The 20866-nt window shown below is 38.6% G+C and overlaps 1 protein-coding gene across 4 annotated transcripts in view; it reads left to right on the top strand.

The window, feature by feature from the left end:
* B4GALT6 (beta-1,4-galactosyltransferase 6) overlaps positions 1-20866 on the top strand; it is a 68226-nt gene that overhangs the window by 2063 nt on the left and 45297 nt on the right. The gene's annotated exons all lie outside the window — the stretch shown is intronic.

Consider the following 20866-nt stretch of genomic DNA (forward strand, 5'->3'; position numbering starts at 1 on the left):
CACCGTTCAGGAATCTGGGGGCCTTGGGTTTTCTTATGGAAACAATGCTCCGTTATTTAGCCCGCTTCTCCAGGGTAGGTAGACTCTGCTACCTGTTAGGATAACTTCTGAGATCAAACAATGACTAGGGTGACAGTTAGGCCAGTTTGTAGCTTGATTTTTAACCTTTTAATCACATTTTGGGCCAAATATGCTTATTGAATATTCTGATTATTCCCCTCCGGTTGAAAAGGTACCAGTGGGGCATTCTAATGAATCAAAAATAAGAGAACTTCATACGAATGTTAAAACACATCGTATCTCCAAAACTTTTTCTGAGTTTTTCCTGATTATTATGTATTTAACGTTGAATATTTATGGTGTATATGTAAATATTTATGGTTAACATATTTAATGTAAAGTATAAGTTTAAGGTTAATTTAGGGATAGTGTGTATCTCCTATTATTTCTTTTTAGGCTCTAGTATACTGTCTTTTGAGCCAGGGCCATTTCTCCCTGGGTCAGCCAAAAATGTATGGCCTCTTACACAGTGAAAACACCTGCAGAATTTTGAGATGGCAATTGGTATCAGAGCATTGTCTTGTGGGGTAATAGATTATTGTAATGAATTGCAGGGAAGAAGGAAGAAACAAACCCCCTGGAGATGTTCTGTTTTCTAAAACAGAATTTTTATTCTGTGTGACTTTTCTTGATTAAATTTTTGGATTCAAGTCAGATGTATAAACTAAGAGAATGATGCCAGAGAAGACATAAAATTGTTGAAACCTTTGATGTATTCCAAAATAGAAGTTTGAGGTTAAAGTTTGAAGAAGTGTGAATATTTTGAGATATTATTTTCCTTTGACGCAGTTTTTTTCTTTAGGCTGAATAAAAACCCCTGGAAGCCTGTAGTAGAAATGACAGTGGTAGCTCAGTGGATTTGAGAGTAGTTAGCCAATATGTTTGGCTGGCTTTTCTTAAAGTCCTCTGCCATTTTGGCAGTCTCAAAAATTAACTCTTTATTCTACAGCAGTTTTTACTTAGTCATGTAGCTCTCTAAAGGTTGGAAATCTTTGGGTGATACTGTTTAATCAGACACTTAACTTTGAGAGGTTTTAGAGAAAAAGGGTTTTTGCATTTAGGCAACAATGTTAACGTTCTTGGTATTTTGAATGACTTTGTTGAAGTTATGTTACTCAAAAAGTTAACCAAAGGAAATCCGAATTCTACCTGTTACTTGATAGCCATCCTTTTTTTTTTTTTTTCTTGGTAGGTTGATAGATTAGCTGTAGATTCTTAAAATTCAATTGATGTGAAATACTAATACATCCGTCTCACTTATGGATTAGTTTAATGGTTACCATAGAATAATCACTTGATAGGTCATAAAAATTTGGCAGTTTTCTTAGAGACGATTAGGTTGACACAGTTTAAACTATTGTTTTTTGTGGGTCTTATAATTTATGACTTAAAAAAAATTGATTAAAGCCAGTAGGAAGAATGAAAACCAAAGCTTATAGAGTGCTATCAGTTTGTTAAACTGTAGCTGTTTCCCAAAACCAGTGTTATTTAGCAGGAAAAAAGTCTCCTTGTTTCTCTTTTAAGTATTGGGAAGCAGTTTTCCAAAAATCACGTTTGCTTGAAAGCTCGAATTTTATCATTGGCGACAAATACTGTCAGCTTTTTTATTTATTTATTTATTTTTTAGTGTCAGGCTCACTTTGTTCATTTTAGGGGAAAATGTAGGTCAAATACAGGAGTCTAAATAACCAAGTTTGTCAGTTCTTTAAAGTAAAAATGATAGTTTGTGAAAAACATGGCTAGTTCAGCTCACGGTGCAAAAATCCGTACAAGTTGATTTTCAGGCTAACCATGGTACGTTGGTATGCTACAGAAATGCTTTGTATATACTTCCCGTTTTGTTGCAGATTTCTTAACTAAGATATATCCCAAACTAATTCGGTTCTTTAATTTACATTAAATGTACAGAGAAACTTCTTGAAATAGTTCATATTTTAGCCTGAATTACTTCTTTGGGCAAAATTTTCTGGTGACTAAAATTTATGTGGTGTAAGAGAGCACTTTTTATTGATCCTAAATAAATGTTTCAAGTGTCTTCTGTTAAAAAGTCCGTATCATTCCTATCCACATCAACCTGTTGTATAGACATTAAATTTATTTTTCCTACATTTTCTATCCACAGACCTATTTTTGTCATGCACCTTCCCCCAGGCAGTTCTTTTCTCATTTTTAGTTCCTCTTCCTTAGCCTTCTTCACCTGTTTCTCCTTCCCTCCTTCCCTCCCCTCTGAGCAGATAGTAGTACCACACAGTTGTAGACAGCATAATCTTTTTAGTTTCCAATGTTCTCTCACATTTAACTATTTGACTATTTGGGTGTTACTATTTGGGTGTTACTCTACAATGAGTTCCATCAAACTCAAAGCTCATTGTTTTAAGAATAATTTGAAACATTTTCCTTGAAATTTCTAATTCATGCAGGAAACACAGGAATAGATTATATTATGAACTTTAGTACCAAGGAAAACTGGTCTGCAGACACCCACTCCCATAGGAAGATAAATTTTTCCCTAGCCCACCTGGTAGAGTCAGGAGCAGTTAACTAACTAATGGCTTTCTTGTTCTCATTTTACTTTTGTGCATGATTGCAAAAAAGATGAGTGCAGTTTTTCACCAAGATCTTGACTTGGTTGGATTGAGAATGGAATTCCATTTAGTATTTAGTTTCCAGTGTAATTTCCAATACAACATACTGAGATTTCCCTGCTATAGCATCATAGGACAAGATGAGCTGACTTATGAGTTCATTCAGCAAACACAAATGGAGTATCTCAGATAAGCTAGACATTGTTTGAGGCACAGAAAATAGATGACTAAGACACAGTTACTTCCTTCATGCTAATGGAATGAGCACCAGAAAAGAGCTGTAGCCAGTCCTTGGAAGGCATGCATTAGTGAAGGCTGGTTAAGGATTTATTTCCAGCGGGAGCTGGTGATTGGAGCGGGCTATTGAGGACGGGTAAGATTTATCTGGAATAAGCAATAGGACAGTATGGTCAAAGGGACTTAATGGAAAATAGTAGCATTTCCAGCTGTCTACCATTGAGAGTGTGGGATGGCATATCAGCCAGGTTGAGAAAAAGTCTTGGGGTTCCCTTGCCCAGCCTAGTGTTTCCGTGTTGAGGTCCTGAAAACTCCTGGCAGGGAGAAGCTTGTCTTGACTTACATAGATTTATCAAAACTGGCTATGATTAAGAAAAAGTCAATGTGCCTATGATCATTGGGGTAGTATTGTGGAAAAGACTGTACAACTCCATTGGGAGCAGGGTTTCACTGTGTGACTCACTAGAGGTTCTGACCTTTCCTAGATGTGCTGATAGGCTGTTTTATTCTTTGAGTAGAGGTGGAATCTGGTTGGGGCACTTTGGTCTGGATTCCTATGGGCTCTTTAAGAAATTACCTGGCAAGTGCTTTGTTATTTGGGCCTCAAGGCAGTTTGTGCTCTAGTGGTACTGGTGTAGCTAATGGGTGGTCAGGGTGTGTGGGTATATGTGTAAGGGTAGGTTTTATGGGAGGGGGTGGCTTAGTTAGGTCCTTGCTGAGAGTCCCTGGATATTTTGCCTGGGTTTCTCTTGGCTAGTTCATAAGGTGGCAGGTTGCCCTGCAGCTTTCTTATCATAGTCCTTTAGCCACCTGGCCCTGGCTGGGTAAGCCTGGTTGTGGGGTATTTTTTTGAGCTCTTATAGTTTGCTTTTGTTTCAAAGGTCCTTTAGTTTTTTTCCTCACCAAGTTCTCTGACCTTCGTGGCTCTTTTCAGGGGTTCTTTTTATTCAGGCCATCGTGTAGACTGTTCCTTTCCTCTGGGCCTTCCTTTGCTGGTCACTCATTCCATGCTCAAATTTTTGTACTGGGAGTAGCAGGGAAAATCAGAAGTTTTGAAAGGGGGAATGATGCAATCCTTTGTTTTAAAGCATTTCTTTTAGCATGGAGCATGGTGATAGAGGGCAGAACCAGTTGGAGGGAGACCAGATAGGAAATTATTTCACTAACTCAGAAGATTAGAACCTGATCAAGGTCATAGTTGGGTTTGAGCAGAGTTGCGAGGATGTGAAAAGTAACATGAAGGAAAGGGAGAAGCTTTAAGATGATGCTAGTATTCTAGCTTAGACAACTGGCTGGCTGGTTGTAGGGAATATTAGAAAGGTATGTGCTTTGAGGGAGCTATTTTGGTTTTAGAGAAATTGAGTTAGGATGCCTGTGGGATATCCAGGAAGAACTTGTCAATAGGTAGGAAGGTAGAAATAAGGACTGGAGCCCAGGAGAAATGTCTAACAGGAGAGAGATTTAGCTGTCTTTAGCATGTAGGTGAATGGTACTTACCTATTTCTCTCCCAACACACCTGAATGATAAAACCGAACTCCTGCAAGCAGAAATGACTCACTGAGTCAGTTACTCTTAAACATGGGATGATAGGGATTAAATCAAAATATAGAGGAAGCCCAAGTGAAAAGTTTCCCATGAGACTCTGTTTACCCTTTTCATTCCCCAGTTTCAAATAGGCAGTCATCGAGGTTGACACCATGGAAAGTTTAGATGGCCACTCAAGGAGAACTTATGGAAACTGAAGAGAAGGTATCCATGGATGAAATATAACAGCTTAGGGCAAGTGGAGAAATAGGAACAGGAAATTGAAAGGAGATCATATGAGTGAAGTGAGGCCTTTATGAATGAATGAATGAATGAATGAAAAATGATGATTAGCGAGAGAAGTATTGAAATGGGGTTAATACGTGGAAGGAGAACTTCCTTCGTAAGTAGGAGGTCCGTGACAGCTACTCCAAGAGCAGTTTTTGTTTTGACTGATCAGATAGCCTCAAATTGGGTAGTAAATCAGAGATCACATGAAAGTGCTTGTTTAGTGGAAAGTAGGGGGAAACAGGATGGGAAGACCTGAGCTTATATAAATGTTTAAGGACTGAGGACAGGGTTTGAAGACTTGAGAAAGGGAACAGATTACGATATGTATCTAGGAAGACTTCATTTATTTTTTCATACAGCAAATGTTTTGTCTGCAGAAGGCACTATGGTTTAGCATTGAACAGAATCCACATGGTCCCTGTCTTCATAGATCATATTGCCAGTGGAAATCCTCACAACTGAAGAATAACTATTCTAGAGTAGAGTCTCATTTGCTATGGGGACCCTGGTTGTGCAGTTGGCACTAAACTGGTTTAGGCATTATGGAGAAGATTAAGATGAAGCTGAGGCCAGAAGCTTAAGTTAGGTAATTAAAAGATTGGCTCGGGGAAACATATTTCATGTAGGAATGGAACATTTGAAGGCTAAGAGATGAAGGAGAAACGGAAAGTTAAAAGAAAACAATATAGGGGCTAAAGCATGGAGTGCAGAGGGGAGTGTGGGCTGAAGCCAGAGAGGTGAATATGGGTCTAGTCAGTGATCCTTGTAAACTGGCTACGACAACTTGGATGTTAGTCCGAGGACAATGTCAAGCCATTGAGCTTAAATTTTAAGTAGGAGAGTGACATGATCAGATTTTCATTTCAGAAATACTTAGGCGGGGATCCCTGGGTGGCGCAGCGGTTTAGCGCCTGCCTTTGGCCCAGGGCGCGATCCTGGAGACCCGGGATCGAGTCCCACGTCGGGCTCCGTCGTCGGCTCCCGGTGCATGGAGCCTGCTTCTCCCTCTGCCTATGTCTCTGCCTCTCTCTCTCTCTCTCTCTCTGTGACTACCATAAATAAATAAAAAAAAAAAAAAAAAAAAAGAAATACTTAGGCGGTACTGGTAGGAGTGGATTCAAGATAACAAGACTGGAATCAGGGAAAGCAGGTAGAGAGAGTGGGAGCAAGTATATAGGTATATTAATTTGGAGATGGGAGAAGAGGACATAAAGACGTTTGCAGTAGCAAAAATTAGATGAATAAGGAGATGGAGGAAGTTCATACTTGATTAGGTAGGTATCTGAGTTATATGTTTAGAGTGAGGCGTTCAGTTTATGTGACCAAATCTTAGTATAGAGTGAACTGTTTCCTAAATTAAGAGATTTGGTTTCTACCTTGGTGCACAGTAGGGGCTTAGTAAAGAATTGCTGACTGGCTGAATGCTTCTGATTAGATCACTTCTCTTGGTATGGCAAATCTCTTAGCAGCTGACTCATCAATACCATTGGGATGGTATATGTTAGCTAGATACCTTGGGGGAGGATATGGAGAGATGGCTGGGAATTAGGAATAGTAGAGAAAATTGGATTGGTCAGTATATTTGTTATCTATAACTTTGTGAATTACCCCAAAATGTAGGGATTTAAAGAGCAAATATATTGTTATCTCATAGTTGCTATGGGCCAGGAATCTGGACATGCTTTGGCTGCATGCCTCTAGTTCAGGGTCTCTCAACTAGGCTGCAGAGTGTTGAGTGTTGATCAGGGTTGTGGTGGAAGGTTCTAATGGGGAGCCTTCCAATTCACCTGTGTGGATTGGGGCAGTATTCAATTCCTGAGGGTTGTTGGACTGAGGGTCTCAGCTCTTTGCAGGTTGTTAGTTGGAGGCCTCCCTCGCTTCTTGCCATGTGGGCCTCTCCACAGGGCAGCTCATGACTCCATCACTCTTGCCGTATTTTCTTTGAAAAGAATCATCTGAGCCTGGGTGGCTCAGATGGTTAAGCATCTGCCTTTGGCTCAGGTAATGATGTCCAGGTCCTGGGATCGAGCCCTGTGTCAGGCTCCCTGCTCAGCGGGGAGCCTGCTTACCCCTTTCCCTATGCCTCTCCCCCTGCTCATGCTCTCTGTGTCTCTTTCTCTCTCAAATGAATAAAAAAAAAAAAAAAAAATCTTTAAAAAAAAGAATCATTCAGTCTAGTTAGTCTATAGTCAAGGGAATGGGAGGCATTCTTAGAGGCTGCTACCAGTCAGATTGCATTCTTGAGCAGCATATGTAACTCTGCTATTTTGTTTCAGTATAAGTGAATCTAAATCCTGTGGACTTGTGGGAAATGAAGTATTATTGGAGGGAAAATGGACTCATTGAAATCTGACAATGCTAAATACTGCTCTTCACGTTATTCTTTCATGAATAAATTTGAGATTTATTAAACAATGTGGCAGAATGAGATAAATGATGTATGTATTCCACAGCAGCATTTATCATACTGCCCTTTAATGTTTATTAAAGGTAAAAATAGCCATGTCTGTGGATTCTTTTAAAAGAGAAACTCCTAATCAAAGTTTTGTATGGTAGGTATTCCAAATACCAGTTGGTTGGACTTTAGTTGGGAACAGAATGGACTTTTCTCTGGAGGCAGTGTTATACAGGTTGGATAATTTCCTGACCCATTCTGTGGCCAGCCCGTTTATCACAGGATGTACCACAAAGCTTATCAGGGCACTTGGGTTTATAGGCCATAGGCTCTGGTGGTCAGAGCTGTGGCTGCCCATCCCCCCACAGAGCCTCTAGATTTGCTTCTCTGATCAAGGGCCCAGGGCCATGGGAACCTTGGACACAGAGGCCATGGTGTCTCTGGAACCAAAGCTTTGTGCAAGGAAGTTCCAGGAGAAAGACTTCAAATGTAGCCCAATGCTTTGTCCACAGTTGGAGATTCATAGAGTTGTCCCTGCCACACCCCCAAACCCCATGCTGACAAAACAGCCTTCCTGTAAAGAAAGAGAAGGCAAGGGGCACCTGGGTGGCTCAGTCATTTGGTGTCTACCTTTGGCTCAGGTAACGATCCTGGAGTCCTGGGTTTGGGGAGCCTGCTTCTCCCTCTCCCTCCGCCCCTCTACCCACTTGTGCTTTCTGGCTCTCTCCTTCTGTCTATCAAATAAATAAATAAAATCTTGAAGAAAAAAGAAAGAAAGAGAGGGCAAGACAGCCTCCCAAAGATTGTCACTTGCCCAAAGTCTCACATGTCGTTGGGAGAGCTGAAGTAGACAGTTTTTTGGAACAGCTGAAATGTATACTCCGGGATATCTGACTCTTCACTGTGCTGGAGTTGAAGGATCTGATCATTGTTACCCTGGAAAATGATTTGGGGGAAGTATGAGCTCTCTCTTCTTTAGGTTAAAGAAATACCACGTAGAAGAGAGATGAACACTTTTTTTTTTTTTTGGATAGTGTCAGAGAGCAGGGAGGGTAGTTTCAAAGCGGCAGATTTTAAGAACTCAGACCTTTCTAACTGAGCTATAATCAATGAAATCAGTGCCTCATGGGTGCCTCATCAAGCCGGGGGCAGATAAGCACCTGTTAAGGCTGGAGAAGGTCCTTTGCTTGGGAGACTGGATGGACTTCTAATCGTCTCTTAAACTCAGGTATGGTATGTTCAACTCTGCAGCACCCTTGCTCACCCAGCCTAGGGGCAGACCTGCTCCTCCACCTGTCTTCCCCACCCACACCACCTTTTGTGATTCCCTTTCCCTTTCAAGCCTGTGTTTCATGTTTGTCTTCACATCAGTCGATGTGGGGGTGGGTGTGGAGCTGCCATGAGACAGTGGGAAGAGGTGCATTGTGGTGATCTGTCTAGAGCTTGCTTTCCCTGGGTCACGTTTGGGAGTTCCCAAGAACGTGGATTTCTGCATTTGCAGTAGTCTCCTTCTGGTCAGTTTTCCTGGTTGCCTTAGAGAGAGCTGGTTGCTGTTACCCCTGCCTGAGGCTGCAGCTTCCCCTGTCATCAGAGCAGCCTGCCCCTGTCTCTCTGTCATCTTTTCTCCCTGCCTTTTCCCTCTCAATCTGTTTTTCTTCTTCTTTTATTTTTTTTTCCTTTTTAATTCCTGGAAGACATAGTAATTTAGTATTTAAAAGACTGTTTCTTTCCATTTCTACCTTTTGTCAGAAGAATAACAAAGAGAATACTATACAGGTAATGTGATTTGGGTTGAAGGTGAGGCCAATTCAAGGTTGAAAGTAGGTTTTCCTCAGAAAATGCCATTAACATGCCTTTGCAAAATTCAGAGTTTACTCCAGTTGGTACTAGATATTTTTACTTCATGTTTTGGACTCACTAGAGAATTTCAGGTAACACCCCAGTTTTTTTTGTTTTTTGTTTTTTGTTTTATTCACAGCATGTGAATCCTGTGTTGGGCCAACTTGATTTGTTGCGTTTTGTGAACATTCTTGGTTTTGGTCATACCAGAACTTGGCAAAGTTTGGTTTAAAGCTACAGCAAAAACCCTCCTCAGTTAAAATAGGAAAGCTAGCTTAAAGGATGTTCGTCACCAGTTATATTTTTGGCTGTGTGGCACAGCAAAATGTTTAGGAAAACATACTTAGTAATTTTATATCTGAAATTTATAATTAACTTTTTTTTCTCCAGAGGCATAATAAATATGGCTTTTTTGCTTTCATCTTTGTTTTCATGATTAATTACTCGAGTTAGCAAAAGGCTTTGGCTCCACCAAATCATTGTGTGGTACCATTTTAATAAGAGGTAAACACAGATTCTGCTATGTCTGAATGAACTGTGGATAAATTAGAAAGCTGTGTAAAGAGGATTTATTTAATATAAGTTAAACTAATGTAAAAGAAGGTTCTACTTTTTTACTTGTTACAAATGTTATGTTTAAAGAATTACTACAAGCAGTGGTTGTCAAATATGAATTGCTTAAGCCTTACTTAAGGTGGTTCACATAAGTAAATTTATTTCCTAGGTTTTATTATCTAATCAGAATTATTCTCATTATTCTGATTCATTTTTAATACACATCCCAGGTAATTCTGGACCCTGGGAACTTTATTTCTAACAAATACTCCAAGTGGTAGGTTAAAAAAATCAAGTGTTAGGTTTATTTTTCTAAATTAATCATCTTACATCATTTGATCTTTCAGAGAGAAGTAACCTTACTTTTTAAAAACCAGATTAACTTGTTTGTAGCATCATGTTTTACTGGTGCTAGAGATGGCTATCATGGTAAAGAATTTTTTTCCTCCAGAAAAGAAATGGAAAGAATGGATAAATACATCCTTTAAGACAACGAGGATCATGTGTTTCTTTGTGAGTCTACAGTGACTGTGATTGCATTGTAGATTGATCAGAGATTTGTCATTGTTTCTAATTATTAGAAAGATACATTGCAATTTACATAATAAGATCAGTAAAAATGATTAAAGCATATAGCCCTGCATGTTAGTCAATGATTTAAAAACATTTCATATAGCATTTGGCTAGAATAGTCCCTTTGTGATATTGTTACACGTAAGTAGGTATATGAGATTTGTTACTGTAACCTGTCATGGTGATTGAGATATTATGTCTTGTTTTATTTTTAGATATTTGAGACTTGTTAGTGTTAATGTGACTTTACTGAAACCATGTTATATATGTTGCTGATAATTAAGTTAATAGCCTGGAAATTATGACTTACGCAATTTCCAGTTTGACTCAGAGGAAGAGAAATTGGACTTTAATTTTATTTGGATCAAGAGCTAAGGTAGAGAATTATAAGGTGCTTTGTTTATTGATTTGAAAATATGCTCTAGCTTCGGAAATCTTTTTTTAAGATTGTATTTGTTTATTTTGAGAGCGAGAATACACACACACACACACACACACACAGATGCATGTGTGAATAGGGGACAAGAGCAGAGGGAGAAAGTAAGTTTTGAGTAGACTCTGCTCAGAGCCCCCGGAGCTATAAGATCATGACTGGAGCCCAAACCAAGTCCTCTGCTCAATCGACTGAGCCACCCAGGCACCCCTAGCTCTGGAAATCTTTGAAATTCACTTCCCACAGTGTCCCCTTCTCTCATGCTTGTTTTAGAGTCATTTTCCTTTCATAAAATAAATCAGTTAAAATTTCAAAAGGTAATTGTGAAAACACAAGGAAATTGGGGATGATTGTAAAACATATAGTTCAAATACCACTTTTTTCCCTCATGATAGAATTCTTAAGTGAATAGAGAGATTCATTTCACATTTACCTTATGTATACTCTGAAATCATTAATTTTCAACAATTTTATATTTCCTGGTTGTGTTTATGGTTTGATCTTTTAGTCTGTAATTTCATTAAGTTTCCTTACTGATTGGCTTTAAAAAATCTCTTTAATAACCTGCATTCTTCCTTTCTCAGTTCCCTCATTTCCTCTTAATTTTACCTTTCTACAGTGTAGGGTATAATGCATAACTCTTTAACCTACTCTCCTGCTTTACAGAAGCATGTGTTTATCTTAAGTGAGTAACAGTCAACTAACAAATGACAGTGCAGATCAATATCTTGTGTTTTCATATTGCCAGGTTCAGAGTCTATTTTTAGAATTATCAACTAAGTTTAAACCAGCCTGAACTGATGATCTGATTGTTTTGAGAGTACTTCTGATGTTTTAGGCACTTTATGCTTCCTCAGGATTTTGGTTTTTACAAAGGAACCCCCCTGACACCTTGGTTTCTAGTACTCTTTGGCAAATGGTAGGCATTCGGTAAAATATCTGTTGAACAAGCACAAGTCTCCACCCTTGAATGTCTTTAGTAGGACTGTTGGAAAAGTCTAATTTTATTTAAACATATTTAATTTTGATCAGTATTCAAACACAAATAATCTCCCGAAATAACTTAAAACTGCTAAACTGCAGAGGAGTGGTAAAAGTACCAGTTTTAAATAATTTCTTGTTAATTTCTAGTGTCTACGTCAGCAAAGTGGTAGCTGTTGGCCAAGATCTGAAATAGATCTATACTGTATATAATCACTGAATTCATTATTCCTTGATAAAAAGGGATTCTGAATGCAGAATTCTTTCATTCTCTTTATTCATTAGTCAGCTCATGACTCACTTGAGAGATGGGGAGGAGGTTATTATAGGTTGGTAATTATTTGCACTACAGATTTCCTTGAGCCCGTACCTGGCTTTGATTTATTGTCACCAAGGTAAGATACTTTGCTTAAATAGTGCTTTGACATAAAGTGAATCATTTGTTTTACAGCCTGGCACAGCCTAGAAATTTGCAAATTTTTTTTTTTTAACCCAAGCAGTACTTTGGTCCTAAGCAAAGTATGAACAATATTTCATATATAGTCTGGCCTAATTGGGGTTTACAACATTATTACCAGAGATAATATGTTTAGCTTTACCATCTTGGATGAGTCATTTCTGGGAATTATTTGAACAAGGGCTGGATGTGGGAAGAAGAAAACCTTTAAACATCTGAAACAGATACTTAGAAGGTTATTGTGAGTTCCTAGAAATTCACGTATCTGTACTAATGTCCAGGGCCATATATAAGTGGTATTTTGCTTTTTTCCACATTGGTTATTTCCTTATATGTTCTGTACATAATATGGGAAACTATTTTAAAACTATTTAAGTGCCCCTTTTGATTTCCTAACCCTCCTTGCACTAGTTGAAATCTGGCTTATCCGTTCTTTCTTACTCCCTTATTACTTTTTACATTGAAAATTTTTCTCTCTTTTTTTGGTCCCTTCCTCTCTGACTTTGAACCATTGCTTCTTCCAAATTGCTGCCCCTCAGAAACTTTCAGACCTGCCCTTGAATCCCTAATACTACCTATGCAACTTCTGAGTTTGTTTTCTTTCAAATGGAGAAAAATTATCCCACACTACGTGGTGATGTATTGGTTTCCTAGGGCTACCATACACATTATCACACACTGAGTGGCTTAAAACAACAGAAATTTATTATCTCATAGTTCTGGAAGCCAGAAGTCTGAAACCAAGTGTTGCCAGGGGCTGTGCTCCCTCTGGAGGCTCTCGAGGGGGGGATCCTTCCTTGCTGCTTCCAGCTTCAAGTGCCTGTTGGCATTCCTTGCCTTCCTAGGCTTGTGGTCACATCACTCCATTCTCTGCCTCCATCTTTACATTGTTTTCTCGTGTGTGTGTGTGTGTGTGTGTGTGTGTGTGTGTAAAATATCCCTTGCCATTTTCTTATCTGAGCATTTGTCATTGGATTTAGACGCAGATAATCCAGGATGATCTGCTCATCTCAAGATCCTTAATTACATCTGCAAAGACTCCTTTTCCAAATAAGATAACATTTTCACAGCTTCTGGGAATTAGGATGTGCACATATTTTTTTAGAAGGCCCCATTCTACCTGCGCTACATACAGGTGGTTTAAGAATTAAATGAAATATAATTATGTGTATTTAAATATATTCATACATGGCAGTGGACCTGACCAATTTAGGTACTCAATACTGTATATTTTAAAGATTTTATTTATTTATTTATTTATTTACTTACTTATTTATTTGAGAGAGAGAGCATTCAGGGAGGGACAGAATGGAGGGAGGGGGAAAGAATTCCAAGTGGACTCTGTGCTGTCCACAGAGCGTGACGCTGCCCAGTGTGGGGGCTGAATCTCATGACCCTGAGATCATGACCTGAGTTGAAACCAAGAGTTGGATGCTTAACCGACTGAGCCACCCAGGTGTCTCTCCCTTTGCTTTAGGAGTCTCTGTCCACCAACATTCTGCATCCTGGTATGATTTTGGCAGTTAGTACAGGCATACCTCATTTTATTATGCTTCACTTTATCATGCTTTGCCAATAAGTTTTTTTTTGTTTTTTTTTTTTTTATAAATTGAAGGTTTGTGGTAATCTTACCTGAAGGGAAGTCTATTGCCACCATTTTTCCAACAGTATCTGCTCACTTCATGTCTTTGTGTCACATTTGGTAACTGTCATAATATTTCAAACCTTTTCATTATTATTATATTTGCTATAGGCATCTGTGTTCTTTGATGTTACTGTTGTCATTGTTTTGGGTGTTAGGAGCTGTGCCCATATAAGATAGCAAATTTAATTGATAAAAGTGTGTGTTCTGACTGCTTCGCTGATGGGCCTTTCCCCATCAGTCTCCCCCTCCTTGGGCCTCCCTATATTTCTTGAGACACAACAATATCGAAATTAGGCTAATTAATAATCCTAAAGTGGTCTCTAAGTGTTTAACTGAAAGGAGTAGTTGCTCACTTTAAATCAAAAGCTAGAAACAGTTATGTTTAATGGGGAAGGGATGTTGAAAGCCAAGATAGGTAGAAGGCTGGGCGTCTTGCATCAAACAGTTAGCCAACGTGTGAATGCAGAGGAATGATTCTTCAAGGAAATTAAAAATGCTACTCCAGTGAACACATGAATGATAGGAAAGTGAAACAAATCTTTTGCTGAAGTGGAAAAAGTTTTAGTGGTTTGGTTGGAAGATCAAACCAGCCACAACGTTCTGAAGCCAAAGCCTAATCAGGAGCAAGGTCCTAAATGTCTTCAATTTTCTGAAGACTGAGAGAGGTGAGGAAGCTTCAGGAGAAAAGCCTGAAGCTAGCAGAAGGTGGTTCATGAGGTTTGAAGAGAGAAGCTATCTCCATAAGATGACTGAGCAAGGTGGAATCAGCAAGTGCTGATGTAGAAGCTGTAGCAAGGATCCAGAAAGTCTAGTTAATTAATGAAGGCAGCTACATTAAACAACAGATTCCCAATGTAGACAAAACAGTTTTCTGTTGGAAGAATGCCATCTAGGACTTTTATAGCTAGAGAAGAGAGGTCAATGCCTGGTTTCAAAGCTTCAAAGGATAGGTAGACTCTTGTCAGGTAGGGGCTAATGTAGCTGGTGACTTTAAGTTGAAGCCATTGCTCATTTGCCATTCCCCAAATCCTAAGACCCTGAGGAATTATGCTAAATCTACTCTGCCTGTGCCCTAGAAATGGAACAACAAAGCCCGGATGAGGGCACATTTGTTTGCAACATAGTTTACTGAATATTTTAAGCCCACTGTTGAGACCTACTGATTAGAAAAAAAAATGTTTCTTAGAAAAGATTACTGCTCATTGACAATGTACCTTGTCACTCAAGAGCTCTGATAGAGACATATGGTGAGGTTAGTATTTTCATATCTGTTAATATCCATCCTGTGGCTCATGGGTCAAAGAATCATTTTGACTTTCAAGTCTTATTTAAGAAATACATTTCATAAAGCTCTACCTGCTCTACATGATAATTTCTCTGATGGAACTGTGCAAGGTAAATTGGGAACCTTCTGGAAAAGATTCACCATTCTAGATGCCATTAAGAACATTTATGATGGGAAGAGGTCCAAATACCAGCATTACCAAGAGTTAAGAAGAAGTTGATTCCAGCTCTGATGGAGAACATGAGGGGTTCAAGACTTCATGAAAGACATAACTGCAGATGTGGCAGGAATAGCAAAAGAACTAGAATTAGAAGTGGAGCCTGAAGACGTGACTGAACTGGTGCCATCTCATGGTAAAACTTGAGTGGATGAGGAGTTGCTTCTTATGGATGAACAAAGAAAGTAGTTTCTTGAGATGGTTTCTACTCCAGGTGAAGATGCTGTAAAGATGGTTGAAATGGCAATAAAAGACTTAAAGTGTGACATAAGCTTAGTTGATAATACAGCGGAGGGTTTCCAATTTGGAAAGAAGTTCTGTGGGTAAAATGCTATCAACAGTGTAGCATGCTACCAAGAAATCACTTATGGAAGGAAGAATCATTTGATGTGGCAGACTTCATTGTTGTCTTATTTTGAGAAATTGCCACAGCTACTCCACCATCAGCAATCACCACCCTGATCAGTCAGCAGCCATCAACATGGAGGCAAGACCCTCTGTCAGCAAAAAGGTTATTACTCGCTGAAAGCTCAGATGATACTTAAGATTTTTTGGCAATAAAGTATTTTTAAATTATGATATATGTACATTGCTTGGGATGCCTGGGTGGCTCAGTGGTTGAGTGGCTGCCTTTGGCTCAGGTGATGATCCTGGGGTCCAGGGATCAAGTCCCACATCAGGCTTCCCAGAGGGAACCTGCTTCTTCCTCTGCCTATGTCTCTGCCTCTCTCTGTGTGTCTCATGAATAAATAAATAAAATCATTTAAAAAAAGATAATGGAGATTGCGTTTTAAAACTTAATGCTGTTGCACACTTAAAGACTGTAGTGTAAACTTTTATATGGAAAATGAAAACATTTATTTGACTTGGTTTATTGTAATATTTGTTTTATTGTGGTGGTCTGCAGCAGAACCTGCAATGTCTATGAGGTATGCTTGTACTCAATTCAGAATGTTCCTTCTCCACCTTGTCCCCCACTAAGTCCCTGTTGGTGGCCATCAGGTAGTCTGGTCGCTCACTTGTCTGGCCATGCTAAGTCCTCGTAGTTGTGACCTGTTCTCCTTTACACCTCTCCAGACCATTGTCTTTCTAACGTTACTTCTGGTTAGTACTTTAGTACTTCTGGTATTTTCTCACTGTTGTTAACGTTACTTCTCATTTTCAGTGACCTGGAGTCTTCTCCCTTCTTCTGTTTTTTTTCACACCGTCCATCACTTAGATCCTTACAAATTATTTTTCATTGTCGCCAAACTCATTTGTTTATTCCTGGGTATGCACCTGGGCACCCCAGAGCCTCTGCTTATACTGTCCCCTCAGTGGAAATGTTCTTTTCCATCCTTCCTCTTATTTCTTTTAGTGCCTTAAATTTAAATTTTCTCTTTCTTCCCTCTCATTAGGCCACAGTCATGCTCAAGTTTCTCCTGTCTTAAAAAACAAAACAAAACAAAACTTCCCCTGACCTTGCCCTCACTTCTCTTTTCTGAAACTTGCTTTTACTTGTTACTATCCACTTTACTCTTTCCTATTGGCTTTTTGTTTCCATTGCTTTCCAGAAACTCTTCTTTTAAAGATGACAGTGATCCTACTAATGGCATTTTTAAGAGGCTACATAGTGTGGTGGTGAAGAGCTAGACTGCTTGGGGACACCCTGCTGGGGCTTGAATTCTGGCTCCACCACCAGCTAATAACTTTGTGACCTTGAGCAAGTTACTTAACTCTGTATTTCAGTTTCTTTATTTGTAAAATGGGAATAATATTAGTACCCACCATTATAGGGTTGCTTATAAGGATTAACTAGATTCATATATGTAAAACCCTTTGAAGGATGCCTGGCAAAGAGAATGCACCAAATATTAGTGTTTTATTTTTTTAACCTATTATTTTTTGTCTTTTTTCTTAGCCTCTGTGACGTTTGTTATGGTTGACCATTTCCTCTTCTTGATTGTGTTCAAGCTCAGACTGATTCATCTTAGGGTCCTTTCTTTATCTTTGTGAGCCTATTTGTGGTCTCTCTCCATATGTCTGAACTTCACTTTCTTCTCCCTTTTCTGGATAATTTTTCCTTACCACTCAAGTGGTAAGGATAATTTTTCCATTCACCACTCAAGTCCCCATTATAAGAATGTCACCCCAAATTGTATTTCTTGTCTTAGGTCCAGGCCTGCTCTTACGATGTACCTAATCAACATACTGTCCCTCTCAACATCAGCTTTTTATTGGATTATTCTTAGTCAGAGGACCTGCGGCAGTGTATCATAGAGTTCAAGAACATGGTCTTGGGCCAGGGGAATGTTGTGTCGAGGCCTTCGAAGCTCCGGAAACCTTTCTAGATCAGTGCACACTGGCACATTCTCCTTGTCTGGAATACTTTTTTCACTGAACAAAACTGGATGTGGAAAGGGATAGGGAGACACAGTACTAGCAAATGCATTCCTTAGTTTTCTTATGTGGGGAATGAGGCAAGTTCATAAATCTCGGGCCTCACAATCCCAGGGTAGGATATCTAGAAGCTGTTGTAAACTCTTGATGTTTTAAGTTTTTGTTGTTTTTTTTTTTTAAGTTGAAGGTATCCTTCCCTTATCCCCAAGGTAGAACTAATTGGAAAATTAAATGTATGTCTCACAAAGCAGAGGCAAATAGAAAATTAAATTAGAGAATAGGGCCTGATCTCAATTAAACAGTAGTAGTTTTCAGTATATTTCTGAGTTGTCTCAAGACCAAAGGGCAAAGCCGAGAGAGATTTCCTTATTTTTTTTCTGAAATGCAATTTTCTTCTACTTGGAATAGAAACTTCAGACAAGGATTTCTTCTTAACTTGCTGGTTTGCCAATAAGATGTTACATTTTATATTAATGATAATTAGCAGTCATATAGTTATTTGAGTGTAGGGTTAACAGTTTAGGGTGTTTAGAAATCAGACAGTTGGAACCATTTTCATGCTGGTTTAGCATGCCTTGAAATACTTCGACACATCACATTCTTTCCATTAACAACGACTCTGTTTAAACAAAACAGCTTCATTCCCTAATGGGTTTTGATCTTTAGGGATTAAACCCATGAGGACCATTAACCTAAGGAATGTAACTCAATTAGCTGTAAATGATTTAAAATAAACTAATAGATTTTCCATTTGGAGAGCTTGGTGTCTTGCGTTCCTTAATTTTTTGTTCCTTAATTTTTTTCTCCGTCCATCTAATGAATAGTAAATGCATTCTTTTGGTAAATGATCCACCTTTGTCACAGTTGCCGTAAGTCATCATTTTTTTTTCCTTAACAAGTTTGTTACCTGCTGTTTTAGATGTTTCTAGGATAATTTGACTTTGATTCTTTTCTATAGCAGATCTTTGGTTTGCTGCTTAAAGCTGACTGGGCTTCAAGATGTCAGACAACATTCCTTATATGAGTAGGTGTGTTAAAAGTAAAAGGTATACAGCTTTAAAAAGTTGCATTTCCAGGACACGCGGTAGCACACATTCGTTCTTAACTAGCGTATCCTTACTTGTGCCAGTATCGTTTCCAGGGGCTCAGTTCTGTTGTCCCGTGACAGATCCTTTTTATGGTTTGGGCAGAACAAATGTTACAAGATATTACATCATGGATAACAAATTTCATATATAACTATAGGATTAAATGATCCAAGGTGTTGTAAACCAGTTGGCATTATTTTTCAATTTGACGGTTTCCCCTGCATCATTTCAGTTGAATTTTAGGTCTCAGTTTTTGCTAATGTTAGTTGGCTCTTATTGAATGTTTTCCTACATATTTGGTGGGCTGTTCTTTTCGTTTTCATTTTTCACTTCATCTCTTCTTTCTTTTAAAGTCCACTTAAGAGCAGAAATGTAATAAAAACTTATATTTGTAAACGCACGGCTGTAATAATTCAAGCCTAAACAAGTTATATCTAATTATAGGACTGCTTTCTTGAAAGGATGTAGACAGGCTCTTAAAAATGATTGAGGTAAAACTTGTGTGAAGCTTGTATTTCTGTTGTTTTCTCTCTTATTGATTGAAGGTAAGAGGAAACTTGTTATTTTACTCTGCCTTTTGTGTTTTGAGGAGGTTAACATTACATAAAAAATAGGAAAGGAGAGGGGTGCCTGGGTGGCTCAGTCAGTTAAGTGTCTGCCTTCAGCTCAGGTTGGGATCTCAGATTCCTCCCCTGCTAGGTGGGGAGTCTTCTTCTCCTTCTCCTTTTGCCCCCTCCTGCTCCCCCCCCCCCACACACACACTCACTCTCTCTCACACACACACACACACACACACATACTCTCTCACACTCTCAAATAAATCTTTTTTTAAAAAAAGGGAAGGAAGTAGTAAACACATTTTGCTCATCTCTCTGTACCATTTCAAAGAAGTAGAGCAGGGCCCAGAAAATTAGTTGGCATTTAAGATTTTTAAATTTGGCATTCATTTTTCGAGAGTGTCCTTGCAGTGTTCAGAGGCAGCTTATTTTAAAATTGGAAGAGTCATTAACTGAGCCTAGCAGTTTTTTGGTTTTGCTATGAAAATGATCCTCCTCCTCTTGAATGAATGGAGTTTATGATTTTTTGGCTGTGTGCTTGGAGAATTGAGAGTACAAAGGGCTTTAGAGAACATCTAATGCAATACTACCTTTTTTAGGTGAGGAAACTGAGATTCAGTGAGTTGTCCAGTTATGCATTATGCTCACAGAATTAGGACCGAGAAAGGATCTTTTGATTACTTCTATGCTTCTCTGAGGAGTCCTGGCATCTTAAAAGGCAGAGATTTTTGTCATCTTTGTCAATTTACTAGTTTCTCCCAAAGCAAGAAATTAGGGGCCTAGTTTTGAAGCACTTACCACAAATAATTAAATGTACCAACTTGAAAATGCACATTGATTTCAATTTTGTTTGCTTTTAAAATCCTGGTAGGTAGGTTTGTGACTGAAAGGGAGTGTAAAAGTTCTAAGTTATTAACTCAGTGGAGAGAAATTACCAAAGTAGATATTGATTCTAGGTCATCCTGCCCTCTAACCCTGCTTCCCCAAACACGTTGAGAATTTACAAGATCCATCGCGAGATTCGTATTCATACTAGATATTATGATGAATTATGATATATTTATTTATTTTAAAAGATTTTATTTATTTATTCATTAGAGACACAGAAAGAGAGAGGCAGAGACCTAGGCAGAGGGAGAGGCAGGCTCCATGCAGGGAGCCTGATGTGGGACTCGATCTCACTACTCCAGGATCACGCCCTGAGCCGAAGACAGATGCACTTTACCGCTGAGCCACCCAGGCGTCCCATATGATATATTTATTATTAGATAAGGAATCATTGTCCTTGTGGAGTTTTTGGTTCAAAGGAGTTACTATAGAATTAAAGAAAGTATACTATATGATTGCATATTTGCAATAATATACCTTTTTGAAATTTCTAAGTATATTTATAGAGTAGAAAATCATTTATTGTTAAAGAAACTCATTGTGGTATTCATTTAGTCTCATTCTATTTGATGGATATTACTACCTGAGTCTTTCATTTTTATTATTTTAAAAAAGCAGTTCTTTTGGTTTCTTTCTTTCTTTCTTTCTTTCTTTTTTTAGATTTTATTTTTTTTTTTAAGAAATCCGCATCCAACATGGGGCTCAAACTTACAACCCCAAGATTAAGAGCTGTGTGCTCTACTGACTAAGCCAGCCAGGCACCCCTGTTTTTGTAAGTTTTTGATAATGAGAAATAGTCCTTTTGTATTTCTCTTTTCTGTTTGGACATGCTAATTGAGCCAGTTGGGTTTATTAGGCAGTTCTCCATTATGAATA

This window comes from Canis lupus, chromosome 7, assembly GCF_011100685.1.
Source record: "Canis lupus familiaris isolate Mischka breed German Shepherd chromosome 7, alternate assembly UU_Cfam_GSD_1.0, whole genome shotgun sequence".
In the NCBI taxonomy this organism is placed as follows: domain Eukaryota; kingdom Metazoa; phylum Chordata; class Mammalia; order Carnivora; family Canidae; genus Canis; species Canis lupus.